Here is a 20,886-nt window from a genome sequence, read left to right as displayed (position 1 = left end):
TTGTTAATCTTCCATCCTAGTAATGTGTGCCTGCCAAGGAAAGCCTCCAAAACCAAACTGGTGCTGATGGAAGCAGTTGCTGGGTTCAGCTACCAATATCCTCATTGCTGATCTTGTCCTGCCACTTAATATGGAGCAACCAACAAAGACAACAAGAGTAAAAAATGTCAATCCACCCCTCTTCAGCCTTCCTCAGCTTACCTATGTAAATTGGTGAGACTGATACTGGAATTCTGATGTCAACATTTTTAAAAGGCTGTTGTAAAACTGGAGAGGAGCAACAAAAATTATTTGAGGGCTGGAAAAAATGCCAGTGAAAGACTGAAGGAGCTCAATTTTTTTAAAGCTTATCAAAATTAAGATCAAGAGGTGACTTTATTATGGTGTATAGGTACCTTCATAGGGAGGAAATAGCGGGTACTAACGGGCTCTGTCATCTAGTGGAGAAAAGCACAATAAGAACCAATGGCTTGAAGTTAAAACCAGACGAATTCAAATTAGACATAAAGCACACTTTTAAAAAAAGAAACAAAAAAGCCCCCAACAGCAAGGGTGATTATGCATTGGAACAAACTACCAAGGGAAGTGGTGGATTCTCCATTTCTTGATGTCTTCATATCCAGACTGGGTGCCTTTTTGGAAGAAATATTTTAGCAAACACAACCTATTGGACTCAATAAAGGGGTAAGAGGATGTAATTCTGTGGCTTATGTTATACATGAGGTCAGAGTAGATCAGGGGTTCTCAGACTTCATTGCACCACAATCCTCTTCTGACAACAAAAATACCACACGACCCCAGGAGGAGGGACTGAAGCCTCAGCCAAAGCCCAAACCCCACTGCCCCGGGTGGAGAGGCCAAAGCTGAAGCTCACAGGCTTCAGCCCCAGCAGGGGGCCTGTAACCTAAGCCCACCATCCAGGGCTAAAGCTCTCGGGTTTCGGCCCTGGGCAGTAGGGTTCAGGCTTCAGCTCTGGCCTCGGGCCCCAGCAAGTCTAAGCCAGCCCTGGCAACCCAATTAAAATGGGGTTGCAACCCACTTTGGGGTCCCAACCCACAGTTTGAGAACTGCTGGACTAGATGATTTAATGGTCCCTTCTGGCCTTAATACCTATAACTCTATTCACTTAACTGAGACACTGGGTGAAATCCTGGCCACGCTGAAGTCAATGGTAGTTTTGTTGACTTCAATGAAGCCAGGATTTCACCCACTCTCTGCCTCAGCTCCCATCTCTTTCCTTCAGCACTCACAACTACATCACTGCATCTCACACCTTTAAGCTAACACATCCGCAGGCAAGCAGCCACAACAAAGAAATAATAAAAAAACAATCAAACCATTAAAACCAACACCATTCTACAAAAGAATGTCCTCAGCCTCAAGTGTATATTTTTTTTTGCCAAAGCATTGCCAAAGAATTAAAATTAAAGATATTCCTAAAATAATTGTAATGAGCTATTAAAATGACATTTAAACTTAAGGTACAGTACTACTCGTTCAACACCAAACTGGCTAGACTGCACATTCCTGTAGCGAAGACATTGTTTGCTTTAGCAAGGTTAGACGAAGAAAAATAAGGGATTTAATTTGAAAGTGAAAAATATTAATATTCATTAATTTGCCTGTCTAAAGACTAATCTTTGAAGTGAGTTTATGTTTTTATAAAACCATTTCTATGTTAAATAAATAATTTCTTATATGGTGTACTTTAAGTACCTGAACTAAATGCTTTGTTTCGTTTCATAGGACTTAATTAAGACCACTACTGCCCACTTATAAACTGTCTAGGTTACCTAACGTAACTCTCTGTGTGTTTCACAAAATTCATCTGACCACTTGTAGATAGTTTAAGTTATTACAGTTCCATAGTTAAGATAGAGTTGAGATTTGCACTTAAGGCAGGGATTCAACCACTTTGTTGCATATGAAAAATACAGTGCATCCTCCCCCAAATTACAGCATTTACTCTCTGAACACAGAATGAGTTTTCCAAGAAACTACAAGTAAATTCGTTAATTAGTTTATTAATTTTAATTCTTTTGAAAATAGGTCCTTTAAGAAATTTAGCACCAGACATCAGTATGGATGCACCATTAGGGCACCAAAACAATCTTAATTTTGCTCTGTAGTGAACAAAATGTAACGCATCTTTAAAAAAACAGTTTAATATAATCTGACAGGACACTAGTCACTGCTGTATTCACACCCCCTCATACTACTGTAATAACATTTGTACAAAACATGCTTTGTGAGGTATCGTTTGAAAACTAGTAACTTGTTGATTGTTGTTAATCTTGCACAATGTATGTAGGTGGTGGGTATTAACAGTTATGGACATATGCTGGAATGATGACTAAAATGTGTTCAAGCCAGGCATATCAGAAGTCGGTAAACAGGCCTGCTTAGACAAAGGAATGTGTATTTGATTCTCTGACCAGCCAAAACAATGAAAAACAATGACGGTCCATTTTTACATGTCAGGCAAACAAAGTTATCAAGCATCTATACTCAACAGGAGACACAAACTTGGTCTTGGTTTTACTTTTCAAAGAATATGTTGTAAAGGTTTACTGGTCTATAAAGACAGGGGACTGAACCTCAAGTGATAATCTATTAAATCAACTGATTTTCTACAATATTATTGTATTATAAGAGTGTATACCGTGAGATCCTTTCTGAAAGCTAATGACACACTGGTGATTAATATCATTGTAAAATGTGCGTATTAACCCTATATGGGGAGTTATGGACACCCATTGATATTGGGTTTTCCAGTCTGCCCAGACAGGCAGAAATGTCACAGCTATCTACCTGGTTCCCTATGTAAATTAAGCAGGGTAGAATCAGAAACAATGGAAGCCCTATTTGCATAGAAATTAGCAGGAGGCTGGGAAGCCGCCAGGAAGGGAAGAGGAGCAGGAGGTCATTTTGCCTCTTGTGACAAGGAAGTTTAAGAGAGACAAGCAGAAGCAGGAAGCCAGTTTTGGCATCCATCACTGGACAGACGCAGGAGGGCAGAGTTCTTACAAGCTAAGTGTCAGGAACCAGTGCCTGCAGCAAAGCTGGTCTCTGAGCAGCCTCATCAGCACAGCTGGCCCGCAGCAGGCTGCCTGATAAGCGATGCAACCTGATTGGCTGCTGAGGCCGGCAGGCTGGCTCTTAAACCAGCAGCACTAGCTACTCACTAGCTACTCAGTGCTCATGCCCACCCCGGGCCTGCTCCTGCCTTGCTTCTGTCCTGCCCCTGAACCCCTCCTTGCCTGATACCTGCCTGTTCCAATTCCTGACCTCTGGGTTTGACTCCTGACGATTCATTATGGCTCTGGGTGACCAGGTGTCTGGTTTTGGATCAGAACACCTGTTCAAATAGGGATCCTGGCAGCTCCAGTCAGCACCACTGACTGGGCCACTGATTGTCTGACTGGTGGCGTCACGTGGCTCCCGGTTGTTTCTGGCCCGTGGGGTTGCAGCCGTGGCACCTGGTGCCCTGCCTCCCGGTCCCTGCAGCAGTACTGAGACAGCTCTGAGAGCAGAGGAAGCTGCACCCTCCTGCATTGTGCGCCAGACCCAGCTCCTTCCTCCCTTTCCCTCTATCCCTCCCCCTCCTCGGAGGGGCCACCAAGGCTGCGATCCCGCCGGGTAGGGGGCACCATGGGCTGACTCCGGCCTGAGGAAGGGACCGGGTCTGACTGCAGTCAGAGCGGATGTGTGTGTGTGCAGATGAGGCAGGGAGAGGGGGCACAGAAGGGGAGTGTGGGTGGGGGGTGCTGTGTGGGGCAGGGGGAGTGTTTGGACGGGGGAGGCTGAAGGGGTTCAGGATGGGGCAGAGGGAGTGAGGCACTGGAAAGGGGAGTGTTTGGAGGGGAAAAGGGAAAGGGGCACACTGGGTGTCGGGGATAGGGAAAGTGTTTGCAGGTGGGAGAGCAGGAGGCAGCTGGGTAGGAGCAGGTATGCAGCTTGAGGGTGCTGGGGGAAGTGAAGTCTAGCACTGCTGGCCTGGCCTCGCAAACAGCCTGCCTGCTGTACTCGGGAGTCCTGATTGATTTGGGAGTAGCTAAAGCATCCTGGTCTCTTTCCTGCCCTGCGTGATCCACACCCCATCCCCCCGTCACTGCATCCCACTTCCCACCCCACATGCCCCTTGCTGCATCCCTCCCTATCCCAACCCCCCATCCCATCCCTCCATCATTGCATCTCACCCCATACCCCTCACTGCATCCCAGCCCCTCATCTCCCTCACTGCATCCCTCCCCCGTCCCATCCTGTCCTGCCCCCCACACCTACCCATCTCAACCCTGTACCGCTTACAGCTCTCTCCCACCCATCCTCTCCACCTCCCAGAGCCACCATTCCCATGTCCCTCACCTCCCACACCCTTGCACCCCATTCACCTCCATACACTGTTGCACTCCCATTATGTCCCTAGATACCCCTGTGCCGCCCACATCCTCCCGCACCTGTAGCCTTCAGCCTCCCCCTGCATCCCCAGCCACCCCACATCCCCCCACCTCCTCCTCTCTTCTTCACTGCCCCCTCTCATCCCCATCCTGCTTGCATTCTTGGCCTCTTTCACTCCCCATCCTCTCCCCTCTCCCCCCATATGTTCCCCTCCAGCCCACCCTCCTCCTGGCTGGGTGATTTAGGCAGCCCCTGGAAAAGTGTATGAAAAAGTGTCCCTGTGTAGGCAAGTGTGTGCATGTCTGCATTGTACGTGTGTAAGAGACTGTGTGTCTTTGTGTAGGGAGATGTGTGTATTGCCGCATGCGTGTGTATCTGTGTGAATAAAATTTGCAGCCTAACTCTGACTTTTATTCCTTTTGCTGGCTTGTGCACACACACAAAAAAAAGATATAAAATGTGTGTATTCATTTCATAACAAGTTTTTAAAAGAGAAGGGAACTCTAAAAGGAATGTATTATTTCTTAAAAAGTGAATGAAGGTTCATTTTTACATGTCAGGCAAACGAAGCTATCCCCACCTTTGTCTAGCTACATTATAAACTCTTTGTTGCAGACTCTCTCTTCTCATGTGTATGTCCAGCATCTACCAGCCTGGAGTCCTGACCTTAGTTGGGGTCTCTAGGCACTAAGTAACACTTGTAATAATAAATACTGTGGAAGTATGTGTGTTAGTGAGTGCATGCTAGATGTGTACACATGAATACACGTGTGTATCTGCATTAATAGGCTCCGACCCCATAGGTGCTCTGGGGCTGGAGCACCCACGGGGAAAAATTAGTGGGTGCTCTGCACCCACCAGCAGCCAAGTTCCCCTCCCTGCCCCCCCCACCTCACCTCAACTCACCTCCGCCTCCTGCCCTCAGCGTGCTGCATCCCCGCTCCTCCACCTACCTCTCAGCGATTGCCACCGCAAAACAGCTGTTTCAAGCCATAACAAGCTCCTGGGGTCTTGCCACCCGGCGATTCCATGACTTTGAGTCCATCAATACTGATGGTCTTTTGTCATTCAGCCCTCTGTTCCCTTTCTTCTACTGACATGGTCATTGATTCTCTCCATTCTCCACCCTTGGCTCTTTGCCCCTCTCTCCCATTGCAAGATCTGCACTGTCAACCCCCATCCCAGGCTCACTCCCAATATCCACTTCCTCTGCTCCTGCTCTTGCACAGATGAGTGTCTCTGGCAGAAATCCTGTGACCAACCTGACTTCCTCCATTACAGATTTGTCGTCTCCTCTTTCAGTGTTGTAATTTTTCTTCCTCAACAACTCTACTTCTCCAACTTAATTGAATCCTATGCCTGCAATCCCAGACACCTATTCATTGCCATTGACACCCTCTTCCCTCTCCCTTTCCCGGCCCCACTTTTCTTTGCACAGGATGTCACTGACTTCTTCAAAGAAGTCAATGACAAGATCCTTTGCCTCTTCTCACACCCCCCTGCTACTGCTCTCCCCCCCCTTCTCCTCAGCCACTGATGCAGAAATTTCTTGTCTACTGTTCTCCTCCAACCTCTCCAACTGCCACAGGGACCCTGTGATGGGATGTAACAACCCCACACTGGTGAGGTGAGGGTTAAAAAGATGCTCTCGGCCAAAGAGTCCATGCCCCCTTGCCTCTGCTGGGCACACTCCCAGTGGAGGGAGCATTTAAAAGGGAGTGACTACACTCAGTCTGGGCTGACTGAGGAGGAGAGCAGTCAGGTGCAGCACCCTCCTGCTGGAAAGCTGCCAGGACCGAGCCCCATCGCTGAGCCACTGGAAGCCCATTAACTGCAGGAGCCAAGTTTGGCAACTCACTGTGGCCAGTGGAAGAGATTCTGGAGACTAATCAGAGGAGAACACAGGAGGGATCCCATGTCTAACCCGTGATGATGTTAGAGGGAATGGAACAAGGATAGGGAGTGACCCAGGGAGCAGTCTTAGATTTATCAGGCCCTGACCCTGTGCAAGGGCCACTGTTTCAAAGGGCCCTGGGTCAGAACCCAGTGGAGCAGGAGTTCCCCTACCTCCTCCCTCTTGCCAGTGGACAACACTGCCCCAAGCTATTGTAACTAGATAAAGCAATGTTTGGACTCTCTCCAGTGGATGACACTACCCCGTACTGTAACTTCCAGAAAAATCGAGCTTTGGACTCTTGTCTTTAGGTGTTACACCTCGGAGTATTGTCATTAGGCAGTGCTGCTGGTCCTGGGCACACAGCCAGCTCCCTGACAGACCCCATCCCATCCCCTGATCTCCCTCATCCTCACTCTCGTCCCCTCTCATCTGGTTCTTTCCTTTCAAAATACAAGAATTCTTTAGTCTCTCCCTTTTTAAAAATCCCTAGGGACCTCTCTTCTACTGTCCAAACTAAAATCTCAGCCTGTCTCTGACCTTTCCTTGTGGCTGTCTAGCTGTCAGTTTAAGTTCAACATAGCCAGAACAAATCACTGAATATTTCCCACCAAGCTCTCCTCCTGCCTTTTTTCTCAGTCACTGTGGAAAGACCATTGTCCTCTTTGTCATTCAGGCCCATAACCTGTGTGGTCATCTTTGACTCAGCCCTCTCGCTAGACCCTCACATCCAGGTTGCATCTAAATCCTGCCAATTCTTCCTGAATAACAGCTCTAATGGCAAAAAACATTAACTTAGAGTTAAGGTTGCTCAGCGATAGCTCATGCTTTTCTAGAACACTGAATTCAGCAAAACTCAAACTTATGTAAACCAGTAAATACACAGTTAAGGTACATGTTCACACAACCATAACTCTACGTTCTGTGAGGTGGGCAACAGCCACTAGGAATGATCTGCATGCACTCCAGCTGCATTCAGTGTGTGAGGTGTAGCTGTATTGAATTATGGCAGGATTAGTTAGTGCAGGTTGGAAGAGCTGTGATAGTCATATGAGGTGATCTGTGGGGCTGTGGCCTTCAAAGAGTGGTGGGGTGAGCCCCTCTTCCTGACCCCTGTGTGAGTAACCAAAGAAAAGAGGTGAATATGTACATTGTAGGCTGTTTCAGTAGCAAGGCACAAGGGTCTTCTTGCTGTGGGGATTGTCACCAGTTAGGTGGCAGATGTGTGTGTTCTGTAGGTTTAATGAAAGACAAATGAAACTAGAATGTCATTGGAACTCTGGACAGGAGACTAATGTCCATCATTCAGTTGCTGCTGTCTCATGACCTATTTGACACCCAGATTCACCAGACCTTGGGCAGTGCAGGTTCCCAACCCAACATGAGTTTCCAACTATGAAATGGGATTCTCTACCATGGGGAATAGATTTGAGTCCCAGGTGGCCTGCCTATGCACAAAGTTCTGAAATTATGTCACCAGTTGCCAGTCATTTTGATGGAACTAAGACAACTCGTCTTAGTGTATGAGCAATGTGCCTCAGGTGACCAGGATTCATCACCGAATTTGGTCCACTGGTTGTATTATTAGTTTCCCCAGGCCAGGCCAGGTATTGACGGTAAGTGCGACATAAATGCTGATCCATTCCACCCCCTCCCCCCCAATCTAAGACAAGAAACCTAGTTTCAATGAACTTCTGGTAACTGGATATGCATTCTTATGTCCTGAAATACATTAATTTCTGTGACTTGTGTTCCTGGATCAAGAACCCTCACTGGAAGTCACTCTGTCTTCTCCAGCTGTTGCCTACCCTGTTTCAGCCCTAGTCCACCATGTCCTTGGAGTTCATTGTAGAATTACCTCATTCCCACATTTGTATAGTGGCGCAAGTTGCAACTGACCTCTTAACAACACCTCTTAACACTTTTGTCCCGTCTCATACTGGTCCTACTGCCCTGAAAGCAGTCTGCCTTTTTCTAGAGCATATCTTCTGCCTCCATGGATTGCTGATCGGCATTGTGTCAGATTGAGGCCCACAATTTGCCTCCCACTTCTGGTGTGAATTTTTGAAACTCCTGGATGTAGAACTCCTTACCTCATCAGCATACCACCCACAGACCAATAGAGAGACAGAATAGGTAAACCACATCTTAGAGCAATCTCTCCAGTCCTTGCTAAATTGTCACCAGGATAACCGGTCTCCTTGCTCCAACATGCAGAGTTCACCTACAGTTTGATCCATTCCTCCACCCACCAGAACCTCTAACAGTCTGTACCCATTTCCAGGACTAGAATAAAGTTTGTACAAAGTATGCCTTGTAAGGTGTCCTTTGAAAGCTCACAATTTGCTGATAATTATTGTCCTGGTAAAATATATACGGCACTCTGTAGGTAATGTTATGATATTTTACTGTGTGATGTTACCAAAACATGCTCCAGTTCCCCAGAGACAAAAGGCTAGCCAACACCTCAGCCAAGTGTCAGAAAGATCAAATGGACCATTGCCCGATTAAGTGACCGTTCTAGAACATAAGAACAGTCATGACAGTCATAACATGAAGGGGAAAGGAATCCAGGAGAGCTGGCTGTATTTTAAAGAATGAACAGAACAGGGAATGAACAGAACAGGTAATCATCAAGTGACCCATCCCCTGTCACCCATTCCCAGCTTCTGGCAAACATCCCTGCTCATCCTGACTAATAGCCATTGATGAACCTATCCTTCATGAATTTATCTAGTTCTTTTTGAACCCTGTTATAATCTTGGCCTTCACACAACAACCTCTGGCAAAGAGTTCTACAGCTTGACTGTGGGCTGTGTGAAGAAATACTTCCTTTTGTTTGTTTTAAACTTGCTGCCTATTCATTTCATTTGGTGACCCCTAGTTCTTGTGTTACAAGACAGAGTAAATAACACCTCCTTATTCTTCGATAGAAAAGAGAGTGTGGGCAAAAAATATACATCTTGACAAAGAAACAGCTTGAGGTCCTGTCCAAACTGACTTTCTGTCTCCTGAACCTCAGCTGGAGATGATTCTTGTGCGAGAGAAAGGTCTATAAGAGGACAAGGCAAACACCCCAAATCATCTCTCCTTTTCCCTCTACCCACATCATCAACAATACCTGAAGGAACAAAGAAAGCACAATTGGACCAGGGAGAGAACCTGACTGAAAGACATTCAACCAATAAGATTATATAGTGAGAGAGATTTTGCTTTGAATTCACTCATTTTATTAAATTAGGTGTTAGTTATGTTTTACCTTTTATGTCCTTGTAACCAATTCTGACTTTTATGCCTCATTACTTGTAATCACTTAAAACCTCTCTCTGTATTTAATAAAATAGTTTTTTTATTTTATCAAAACCAGCATGTTTGGATTCAAGTGTTGGGAAACTTCATTTGAGATAACAGGATTTATGCATATCATTTTCTATTAATAAATGATAGACTTTATATAAGCTTGTCTCATCCAGGAGAATGCTGGGCAGTACAAGATGCATATTTCTGGGGGAAAGTCTGGGACTGGAGACTGGTTAGTGTTGCTCTGCAGTGCAATTCATGAGTGGCTGGCCAGAGCACTCACACAGTATAGCTGGGAGTGACTTACATGGTGGAGGCAATATGTGACACTCTATACCTTGGGGGAGCATCCTGTAACCCCATATTCCTAATTTTCATACAATAGTCTAAAGCTATTGTAAATGTAAAAACACAATTTTGCAAAGGTTTCAGATTACCCCTGAAACATAGAGTTAAATTTAGGAATCTTAAGATGGATATTGGTATGACTAATGGGGAATATGTGAACAAAATGAAAGATTTGATGGGAAAGTGGGTGAGGAGCAAAGGCGTTACAAGTTTTGAGGAACGGGGAGGGATAGGGATAAGGATAGCTCAGTGGTTTTAGCATTGGCCTGCTAAACCCAGGGTTGTGAGTTCAACCCTTGAGGGGGCCATTTGGGGATATGGGGCAAAAATTGGTTGGATGATTTAATTGGGGATTGGTCCTACTTTGAACAGGGGGTTGGACTAGATGATCTCCTGAGGTCCCTTCCAACCCTGATATTCTATGAATGTTTGATCTTGTGGCTCAAGAGCATTTCCTAGGAATATATAAGGCAGATGTGAAGCAGTGTCTATGGGACAAAAATGTAAAGTCTGTGGATGAGATGGCATCTCTACTTACTGCCTTTGAACAAACCCAGGCATCTATTGAAAGCAAACCATTAAAACAGAGATTTAAAGCTGGTGGAAAGAAAGTATCCCATTTTATCGCTAGCATGAAGGAGGGTGGCTGGGAGGCCAAATACTCACCTCCCCCAAACCGTTCCTCCAACCTTCATCCCAAAATGCCTGTAAAAACAGAAGAGCCCAAAAGCTGCGATTGGTGTAATTCCACTGATCACCTGAGGAATAAATGCCCTGTGCTAGGAGGAAGCAGGCAATCAGTAGCTCAAGTTAGTTCTGCTGTCAACACAGAACTCCCCTCACCCCCCCCCCCCCACCCGCAAGCAATCAAAACCTATCATACTGGTTTTGTGAGATTAGCCTTTGCAGAACCAGATATGGAGCACTTTAAGGTTGTCCAAATTAATGGCAGGGAATGCTTGGGGCAGAGGGATACAGGGGCCCAGATCTCTCTGGTTAAGCAGAATATGGTCCCAGAGGCAAGTATATTGCCTGGCCAAATGGCAGAGGTTGTGCAGGTAGGCAAAAGCAGATTCCTCATACCACTAGCTAAAATCCATGTGGTGTGAGAAGGTCTGGAAAGTGTTTTGACTGTGGGGGTAACAGAACACCTCCTAGTTGACCTGCTTCTTGGTAATGATTTTTTTCTGGTAGCTCAGGTTAAAGTGTTTGCCTGCAGAAGGAGGGAGTTTTATGCTAGGACCTGCAAAGGGAAACAATAGGGTCTCAGGAACTGCTGAGGGAATGGGAGAGAACCTCCGTGATTCCTCTACAGCAGGGGGAAGACATGTGCTTCTGGGTGTAGAGATGGCTGAGACCCGCTCCTGCACTGCAGCTGGAGGCAACACCACCTCAGGAAGGGAGGGGGCGTAATGCCTGCCAGGGAGAAAATTGTCCAGGTTGTTAGCTGCCAGCAAGTTACAGATGAACTAGAGACAGACCCCGCTCCGGGGAGCATAGAGCAATGTGTCCCAGAGAGGAGCCCAGAGAATGGAATCGTAGAAACCACTGGGGTGGGTGAGGATTCCTGTGACTCTGTCACACGGGGAACCAGGGTGCTTCAAAGTATGGGAGGGGTTGAGACTAGCTCCTTTCCAGCAGAAAGCAACATGCCCTCAGGCGCAGGGGTAGGATAGGTGTTGTCAGTGACTGAGGAAAATGTCCCAGTTGTTAGCTGGCAGGGTTTTGCAGCTGTACAAGGGAGTAATCCCTTCTCAGGGAGCACAGAGAAATGTGTCTTAGAGTGGGGCCCAGAGGAGGAAACTGGAGAAGGAATAGTGGAAGTTCAGGAACGTCTCCTCACTGATCAATTGGGAGAGGATGCTCAGGACCGAATGGGTGAGTCGCCATCTGATCAGCCTGTGATCCAGGTTTTGGGAAGGAACTGTGTAATTGACCTCCTGGAGGGGAGCGGTCACACAGCTGACTTCTCAGGGACAGAGAAAGGGGTGGCAGAGTGTACCTCAATCCAGGTCCCAGATTTTCAGGATGCTATTTCTGATAAGTTTTTGGAAAGTACTTGTGTCTCTTAAATCAAGATGCAGCTCCAACGCCTGTGATAACAGAGGGAGTTGAGACCAGAAAATTGCCAGGTGGTAGTTTGTAAGAATGCAAATAGCCCAACTGACAGAGAGGGAGGTGTCTTTCTCCACATTGGTGAGACACAGAAAGCAGTTATGGGAAAGCTGCTGGTAAAGGTGCATCTGATCAAAGGGTAAGCACACCTAGTCCAGAGAGCACAGATCACAGCCCTCTAGGGGGCAAGGAAGGACTCAGTGCTGGGAGGGGGAAACACAGGGTAACCTCAAAAGGAACTAGATTTTTTTTTTGCATATGTACAGTCCTGGGGTTGGGTGACAGCTTCCCAAAAGGGCCAGTTAATGTGCAGGATCCCCCTGAACCCCTATCTTGCCAGACACTGGGGTATCAAAATCCCAGAAACATGATTAAAATAAGAGCCCACACAGAAGGGAACACTGGAGGGAAAGAAAAGCCAGTAACTGATTACATGGGAGAGAGTCAAAGGACACCATGGGTAATGAAGAAACCAACCTCTAACTAGACTATCTGAACAGAGGGCATGGGATCATAAAGATACTTGTAAACACACGTCTGTGATAAAAAATATTGGTATTGATGTGAAGACTTGGGATAAGAATTTTGATACTGATGTTAAACCTTACGATAATGCTACTTCTCAGTTAATATATGTAAACAGCTTACCACAGCAGAGAAACCATCACCATCTCTGGATTAAGTTTAGAAGTGTGAACAACAAGGGTGATGTTGTGGTGGGAGTCTGCTATAGACCACCAGACCAGGGAGATGAGGTGGACTAGGCTTTCTTCAGGCAACTAACAGAACTTACAAGATCGCAGGCCCTGGTTCTCATGGGAGACTTCAATCACCCCGATATCTGCTGGGAGAGCAACACAGCGGTGCACAGACAATCCAGGAAGTTTTTGGAAAGTGTAGGGGATAATTTCCTGGTGCAAGTGCTGGAGGAACCAACTAGGGGCAGAGCTCTTCTTGACCTGCTGCTCACAAACTGGGAAGAATTAGTAGGGGAAGCAAAAGTGGATGGGAACCTGGGAGGCAGTTACCATAAGATGGTCGAGTTCAGGATACTGATACAAGGAAGAAAGGAGAGCAGCAGAATATGGACCCTGGACTTCAAAAAAGCAGACTTTGACTCCCTCCGGGAACTTATGGGCAGGATCCCCTGGGAGAATAACATGAAGGGGAAAGGAGTCCAAGAGAGCTGGCTGTATTTTAAAGAATCTTTATTGAGGTTGCAGGAACAAACAATCCCAAGCGACGAGCTTAGCTTAACAATGAAATCCTTGCTGATCTTAAACACAAAAAAGAAGCTTACAAGAAGTGGAAGATTGGACAAATGACCAGGGAGGAGTATAAAAATATTCCTCAGGCATGCAGGAGTGAAATCAGGAAGATCCCCAAATCACACTTAGAGTTGCAGCTAGCAAGGGATGTTAAGAGTAACAAGAAAGGCTTCTTCAGGTATGTTAGCAACAAGGTGGTGGTCAAGGAAAGCGTGGGCCTGTAGCGAGTCGGTGTGGTTCCCCGTCACCCCGGAGAGGGACGAGCCCCTCCGGATGCCAAAGTGGGCAGAGCCAGTGGATCCTGCGCCCGCCTCCCAGGAGGTCAAGGCGCAGGACAGGAAGTACAAAAGCCCAACCGCTGAGCTCACTAGAGACCCAGCTGCCGGAGAAGCCAGATGCTTGTGGCCTAGCTCCCGGCTGGGAGACTCCTGCAATTGGCGACCGACCCGAGGGCTGGCCAGACCAGCCGAGGCCTGATGCCGACCAGCCCCCAGAGAAGCTGTTAAGCCTGCGCATGGCAAGTTACCCAAAGGAGCTGCCAAGCCTACCGCTTGCCGGGTACCCTGAGGAGCCCATGGTGCTGGATTCCTGGGAGGACACTGTCCAGACACAGGTACCTCTAGAGGGGGAGGTAGGAAGTAGCCCAGGGGCAGCCGACCCCAGTGTGGCTGCAGCACACCCAGAGCCTATGTCAGTGTGTTGCGGCCAGGATCCCCACTGACACAGCAGCAGGCCTTCTGCCGCTGCTAGGGCCCCGGGCTGGGACGCTGTGGAGTGGGTGGGCCTGCATCCCCCCTGCCACCCAACTCGTGGGTGGCAGTCTCCCCCTCTCCCAGGCCCTTCGGAACCAGGGCCCTTCGGAACCAGGCAGGAACCCCTGCCTGAGGGCCTGAGCCATGGACTCTTTGCCGCCTGCCCTAACTCAGGGCCTGGGCTTATTGTTTAATGGTTTGCTCCGTCTCTCTCCAAGGACTGGAGCGTGGGACTCACTACTGCCCACCAACCGGGCATGAGTAACCATTGTTTTCTCTCTACTGCTGCCACAGCGTGAGACCCTGCGGCCAGACTCGTTGTCCGACGTAACCAGACAAACGTAGCGAGGCAGTGTGGTTCCCGCCACCCCGGAGAGGGACGAGATTTGGCCGAACCCTTCTACAGGGCCCCTTATTGAATGGGGGAGGCAACCTAGTGACAGAGGATGTGGAAAAAGCTAATGTACTCAAGGCTTTTTTTGCCTCTGTCTTCACGAACAAGGTCAGCTCCCAGACTGCTGCACTGGGCAGCACAGTATGGGGAGGAGGTGACCAGCCCTCTGTGGAGAAAGAAGTGGTTCAGGACTATTTAGAAAAGCTGGACAAGCACAAGTCAATGGAGCCAGATGCACTACATCCGAGAGTGCTAAAGGAGTTGGCGGATGTGATTGCAGAGCTATTGGCCATTATCTTTGAAAACTCATGGCGATCGGGGGAGGTCCCGGATGACTGGAAAAAGGCTAATGTAGTGCCCATCTTTTAAAAAGGGAAGGAGGAGGATCCGGGGAACTACAGGCCAGTCAGCCTCACCTCAGTCCCTGGAAAAATCATGAAGCTGGTCCTCAAGGAATCAATTTTGAGGCACTTAGAGGAGAGGAAAGTGATCAGGAACAGTCAGCATGGATTCACCAAGGGAAAGTCATGCCTGACTAATCTAATTGCCTTCTATGACGAGATAACTGGCTCTGTGGAGAGGGGAAATCAGTGGACATGTTATTCCTGGACTTTAGCAAAGCTTTTGATACAGTCTCCCAGAGTATTCTTGTCACCAAGTGAAAGAAGTATGGGCTCGATGAATGGACTGGTGGATAGAAAGCTGGCTAGATCATCGGGCTCAACAGGTAGTGATCAATGGCTCCATGTCTAGTTGGCAGCCGGTATCAAGCAGAGTGCTCCAAGGGTCGGTCTTGGGGCCAGTTTTGTTCAATATCTTCATTAATGAGCTGGAGGATGGTGTGGATTGCATCCTCAGCAAGTTTGCAGATGACATTAAACTGGGAGGAGTGGTAGATATGCTGGAGGGTAGGGTTATCATACAGAGGGACCTAGACAAATTGGAGGATTGGGCCAAAAGAAATCTGATGAGGTTCAACAAGGTCAAGTGAAGAGTCCTGCACTTAGGACGGAAGAATCCCATGCACTGCTACACACTAGGACCTGAGTGACTAGGCAGCAATTCTGCAGAAAAGGACCTAGGGGTTACAGTGGATGAGAAGCTTGATATGAGTCAGTGTGCCCTTGTTGCCAAGAAGGCTAATGGCATTTTTCGCTGTATAAGTAGGGGCATTGCCAGCAGATTCAGGGACGTGATCATTCCCCTCTATTTGGCATTGGTGAGGCCTCATCTGGAGTACTGTGTCCAGTTTTGGGCCCCACACTACAAGAAGGATGTGGAAAAAATGGAAAGAGTCCAGCGGAGGACAACAAAAATGATTAGGGGGCTGGAGCACATGACTTATGTGGAGAGGCTGAAGGAACTGGGATTATTCAGTCTGCAGATGAGAAGAATGAGGGGGGATTTGATAGCTGCTTTCAACTACCCGAAAGGGGGCTCTAAAGAGGATGGCTCTAGACTGTTCTCAGTGGTACCAGATGACAGAACAAGGAGTAATAGTCTCAAATTGCAGTGGGGGCGGTTTAGGTTGGATATTAGGAAAAACTTTTGCACTAGGCAGGTGGTGAAGCACTGGAATGGGTTCCCTAGGGAGGTGGTGGAAACTCTTTCCTTAGAGGTTTTTAAGGTCAGGTTTGACAAAGCCCTGGCTGGCATGATTTAGTTGGGGATTGGTCCGGCTTTGAGCAGGGGGGTTGGATTAGATGACCTCCTGAGGTCCCTTCCAACCCTGATATTCTGTGATTCTATGATAAACCTGGGGGAGGTCTGACACTATACCTTGGGGGAGTGTCCTGTAACCCCCATATTCCTCTCTTTCATATAATTGTGATCTTACATATAAAGAATGCCTTGTAAGGTATCAGGGGAAAGGTTATGATCTGATGAAAGTAATTTCTCTATCCATATATGTATATCATTAATGCATATGAAGCCTCACCTCCGAGGCGTCGGTTTGTAGGATGAAGGGCTTCATGAAATATGGGTGTGCAAGGAATGGTTCCTGGGCCAGGAGTTCCTTGAGGAGCTGGAAGGCCTCCTCGCACTCATCAGACCACTGTACCTCTTGGGGCCGAGAGTTCCTAGTCAGGTCCAAAATGGGGGCCACCAGTGTTGCGAAGCCTGGCATGAAGTGGTGGTAGTTTCTGGCCATCCCAAGGAACTTCTGCACCTGTTTCTTCATCGTTGGTGGCAGAGTGTCCCACAGCGCTTGCACCTTACTGACCAGGGTCGTAATTTCCCCCTCCCACTATGTACCCTAAGTAGGTCACCTCTCTCTCTCCAAGGTAGCATTTTGCTGGGCTGACCGTGAGCCCAGCTTCCCTAAGGGCCTTTAGTACATTGAAGAATTGCTGAAGGTGGTCCTCCCAACTGCCACTGTAGATTACAATGTTGTTTATATAGGTGGCTGCATACTGATTGTGAGGCTGCAAGACTTGGTTCATCGACCATTGGAATGTGACGACCCCCCGTGTGGTCCTAACGGCATTGTTACTAACTGGAATAGGTTGAAAGGTGTATGGAAGGCTGTTTTTGCTGGGGAATTGGGTGTCAGGGATATTTGCCAATACCCATTCGTCAGGTCCAGTGTAGACAAGAATTTGGCTCTGCCTAGCTGCTCTAGGAGTTCTTCTACTTGCATCACTGGATGTGTGTCAAATCAGGAGATGGCGTTAACCTTTCAAAAATCAATACAGAATTGAATGGCCCTGTCTGGCTTGGGGAACTAAACAATCAGGCTTCGCCATTCACTCCACAATTCCTCCACTACTCCCAGCTCGAGCAGCATCTCCAAGTCATTGCGGATGGCATCCCACATCTTTCTAGATAGGGGCCAGTGGTTATCCCACACCTCTTGCCCCAGGGTCATAATGATGTGGTGGCTCATGACAGCCATCCATCCAGGAAGGTCTTCACCAGTTGCTGCAGCTGTCCCTATTGTTCAGGGCTGAGCTCTATTCCCATTGTGATGGGCTTTGAATCTAGGGGCTCACTGACTAGAGGCCCCAATTCAGGTTCTAGGGGCTAAGAGGCGATGAGCAAGCTTCCCTGGCCCTCCAGGCTTTCAACATTTTACATGGTAAGTGCGCACTTCTTTCCACCATCCGGGCAGACAGATCTTGTAGTCTACCGGCCCAACCCTGCGTGTGACCTCAAAGGACCCCTGCCACGCAGCCAAGCGTTTGGACTCTGCAGAGGGTAACAACAGCAGAACACGGCCTCCAGGTTCAAAACTGTGTACCTTTGTCCACTGGTTATATTGCCGCTCCTGGGCCTGTTGAGCCTGTGGTAGGCTCTCTTGAGTGAGGACCCCCAGGGTTCGGCGTCATTCTCGTAGTTGCAACACCTATCGTGCTGATCCCAGGACCCGACTTTCTTGTTCCTCCCAGTCTTCTCTTAGGAGACTGAGGATTCCCCTGGGTTGTCTCCCATACAGGAGTTCAATGGGGGAGAACCTGGTTGAGGCCCATGGGACTTCCCACATGGAGAACAACAAGGTGGGTAGTAGCGTGTCCCAGTGTTGAGGGTTGCCCTTCATAAATTTGCACAGCATCACCTTTAGGGTCCTGTTAAATCTCTTCATGGGCCTGTCTGTCTGGGGGTGGTACACTGAAGTCCTAAATGCTCGAATGTTCAACAGTTTTTGACATAAATCTGAGATTAGCCATGATGAGACATTGGTCAGTTAATACTTCTCGGGGCATTCCAACCCTGGCAAAGATCTTCATGAGATCTGTGGCAATATTGGAAGCCAGGGCCATGCGTAAGGGGCCGGCCTTGGCATACCAGGTCACACAGTCAACAACTGCTAGAATATAGTAGTTTCCTGCCCTACTCCACTCCAGTGGTCCTATGAGGTCCATACTGATGCATTTAAAAGGTATGCCAACCATGGGAATGGGGATGAGGGGTGCCTGTGGTACTCCCTTCAGTCCAGCTCATTGGCACTCAGAACAGCAGTCACAATAGTCCTTCACCTCCTGATGTATGTCTGGCCAAAAGAACCTGCACGCTACCCTCTGCAGGGTCTTTTTCAGTCTCAGGTGTCCCACCCAGTGCATCGTGTGAGCCAAGTACAGGAGGCCCCGCTGCAACCTGAGGGGGACCAGCAACTGTCAGATGTTCTCTTGGGTCTGGGTCCTTCACTACCCAATGGAGACAATCCCTCTGTACCTCGAACTGGGATCTCTGAGGTGGCTGAGGGGTGACACCTTCTTGGTCTGGGCTAGATGCCTGTTCGCAGGCTCGGCTTAAGGTAGGGTCCTCCCTCTGTTCGTGGAGAAAGTCCCCATTGCTCTCCAACTCTGCCTGGACATCCTCCACAGGGATCTCCACATCAGGGCATGGGTCCCCTGAGGCCTTGGTTAGATTGGAAGGCCCCTCTCCTGGGTCGTGATCCACAGGATGGCTGAGGAATCTTTGATGACCCAACCACCACCACTCCACTGAGGCTACCCTGAAGAAACTCCGACAGAGATCAAGCACAGCTGTTTTCTAAACAGCTCACTTCTACTGCCTCATATTGGACATAGAATGGAGTGGGGCAGCCCAATTGTTTCAGTTTTGATGGGGCTTGCAGGACGAGGTCAAGGATGGACACCTTTGTAGATCTTTTTATTTGGATAGACAATAGTCTACGTGAGTGACAGAAAGAAAGAAGAGGGGCATCACAACCATGTTCCCCATTATCAAATTCTGCTCCATCAATTGAGCCAGTGTAGGTAGACCTGGCCCGCTGTTAGGGAGGCCACATTATCTCCACCTGTCTCATGAGGACCTAACCCCAAATGAATCTGGGGAAAAAACCACCCCAGGCTCAAAGGGGGCTAGCCTAGGCATCCTGACAGTGTAAGTCCCAAACTGATCAGAACATGTGCCAGTTCCATTTGACTGGCATCACACCTATAAATGCCAATTGAATTATGAATCCCAGAGCATCCCCAACCACTCCTTCCACAGTGGCCCTTCACTGCCTTTGGCTCAGCATACAACATTATCACCACAAAACCAGCCTGGGCACTAGAAATTCCCCTGTGGCCCAAGCCCATTCTGGACTCAGTGGTTCCCTTTTATTCTCTGGGCCAGTGGCCGCAGAAACTGTTCCTCTCAAGGTTACTATCCAAAGGCATTGAGAGACCCTACAGTTCAGTGCCATCCATTTCCCACACTTCCCTCTCATCCTGGCAATCTCATGACTGGCCCTCCACAACCTCTTTCTCTGCTAATGTGCACTAAAAGTCAACTTTCGCTCAGGATTATGCAGGCAGCACTGCTCAATGGCAGGAAGTGGGCAGAGGACAGTAGTTCCCTAGTGGTCTCAAGACAGGGTAGCTGGCCTGGCAGAGCCACACACTGAACTAGTCCTCAACTTCCATTCAAATACAGTGACTTCAATGATGTCTTTGGGAGAAAAAAAAAAACAGACTCCCTGCCCTAGCACAGGGACTATGATTGCCCAATCGAGTTACAACCAGGGGCAAACATTCTTTTCAGGCATTCTGCATATATGCCATGTCTGAGCCCGAGATGGCTGCACTGTGCACTTACCTTCAGGATAACCTATCCAAGGACTTTATTTGTAAGTTCACCTGGCCTGCTGGGGTACTAGTTCTCTTAGTTTGAAAAAAAAAAAAGAAGAAGAAGAAGAATCCAACTATGTGCGAACTACTGGGTCCTGATACAGGTCACCATTAGAAACTGATACCTCTTACCACTAATTCCCAAACTAATGGACCATGTAAGCACCGCTTGGGTATACACAAAGCTAGACCTCTGGTGGGAGTACAACCTAGTAAATGTTGGAGCTAGGGACGAATGGAAGTCTTGTCTTTTGAACTCAGTACGGTCACTACAAGTAGCTCATGATGTCCTTTGGTTTGACAAATGCACCTGCAACCTTCCAGCATTTTATTATTGACATACTTTGGGACACTCTGGACCAATACATCGTAGCATACCTGGATAACATATTTTTTTTGGACAAAGCTGAACAACAACCATGTACTTTGTTCCATCCTGAAGAGGCTACACTAACATGGCCTCTGCGCTAAGCTAGAAAAATTCACCTTTGATCAATCTTGCATAGATTTCTTAGGCTTCATCCTATGTCCCACTGGTATTGAAACAGAGCCACACAAGGTAAAGGCAGTCCTCAAATGGGCAGTGCCATAGAATGTTCATGAACTACACCATTTCCTGGAGTTTGCAAACTTCTATTTGTGGTTCATCCTGATATTTTCAGAGCGGATTGCTCCCTTACTGCCCTGCTCCAGAAAAACACAGGGATCCTCTGCTCTCCCAAGGCCCAACAGGCCTTTAAGAAAATAAAACTCACGTTTATCACGACTCCTGTATTGGTCCACACTGATGCCACGCAAGCCTTCACTATTGAAGTGGATGCTTCCAGCTTGGCAACTG

General features: G+C 47.9%; 1 protein-coding gene across 1 annotated transcript in view; it reads right to left on the bottom strand.

Moving 5' to 3' along the window:
• LOC140912507 (NACHT, LRR and PYD domains-containing protein 12) overlaps window positions 1-20,886 on the bottom strand; it is a 284,723-nt gene that overhangs the window by 217,453 nt on the left and 46,384 nt on the right. The window lies entirely within an intron of this gene.

The sequence above is a fragment of the Lepidochelys kempii genome, chromosome 6 (assembly GCF_965140285.1).
Source record: "Lepidochelys kempii isolate rLepKem1 chromosome 6, rLepKem1.hap1, whole genome shotgun sequence".
Classification (NCBI taxonomy): domain Eukaryota; kingdom Metazoa; phylum Chordata; order Testudines; family Cheloniidae; genus Lepidochelys; species Lepidochelys kempii.
This window is presented reverse-complemented; position numbering and strand designations above follow the sequence as displayed.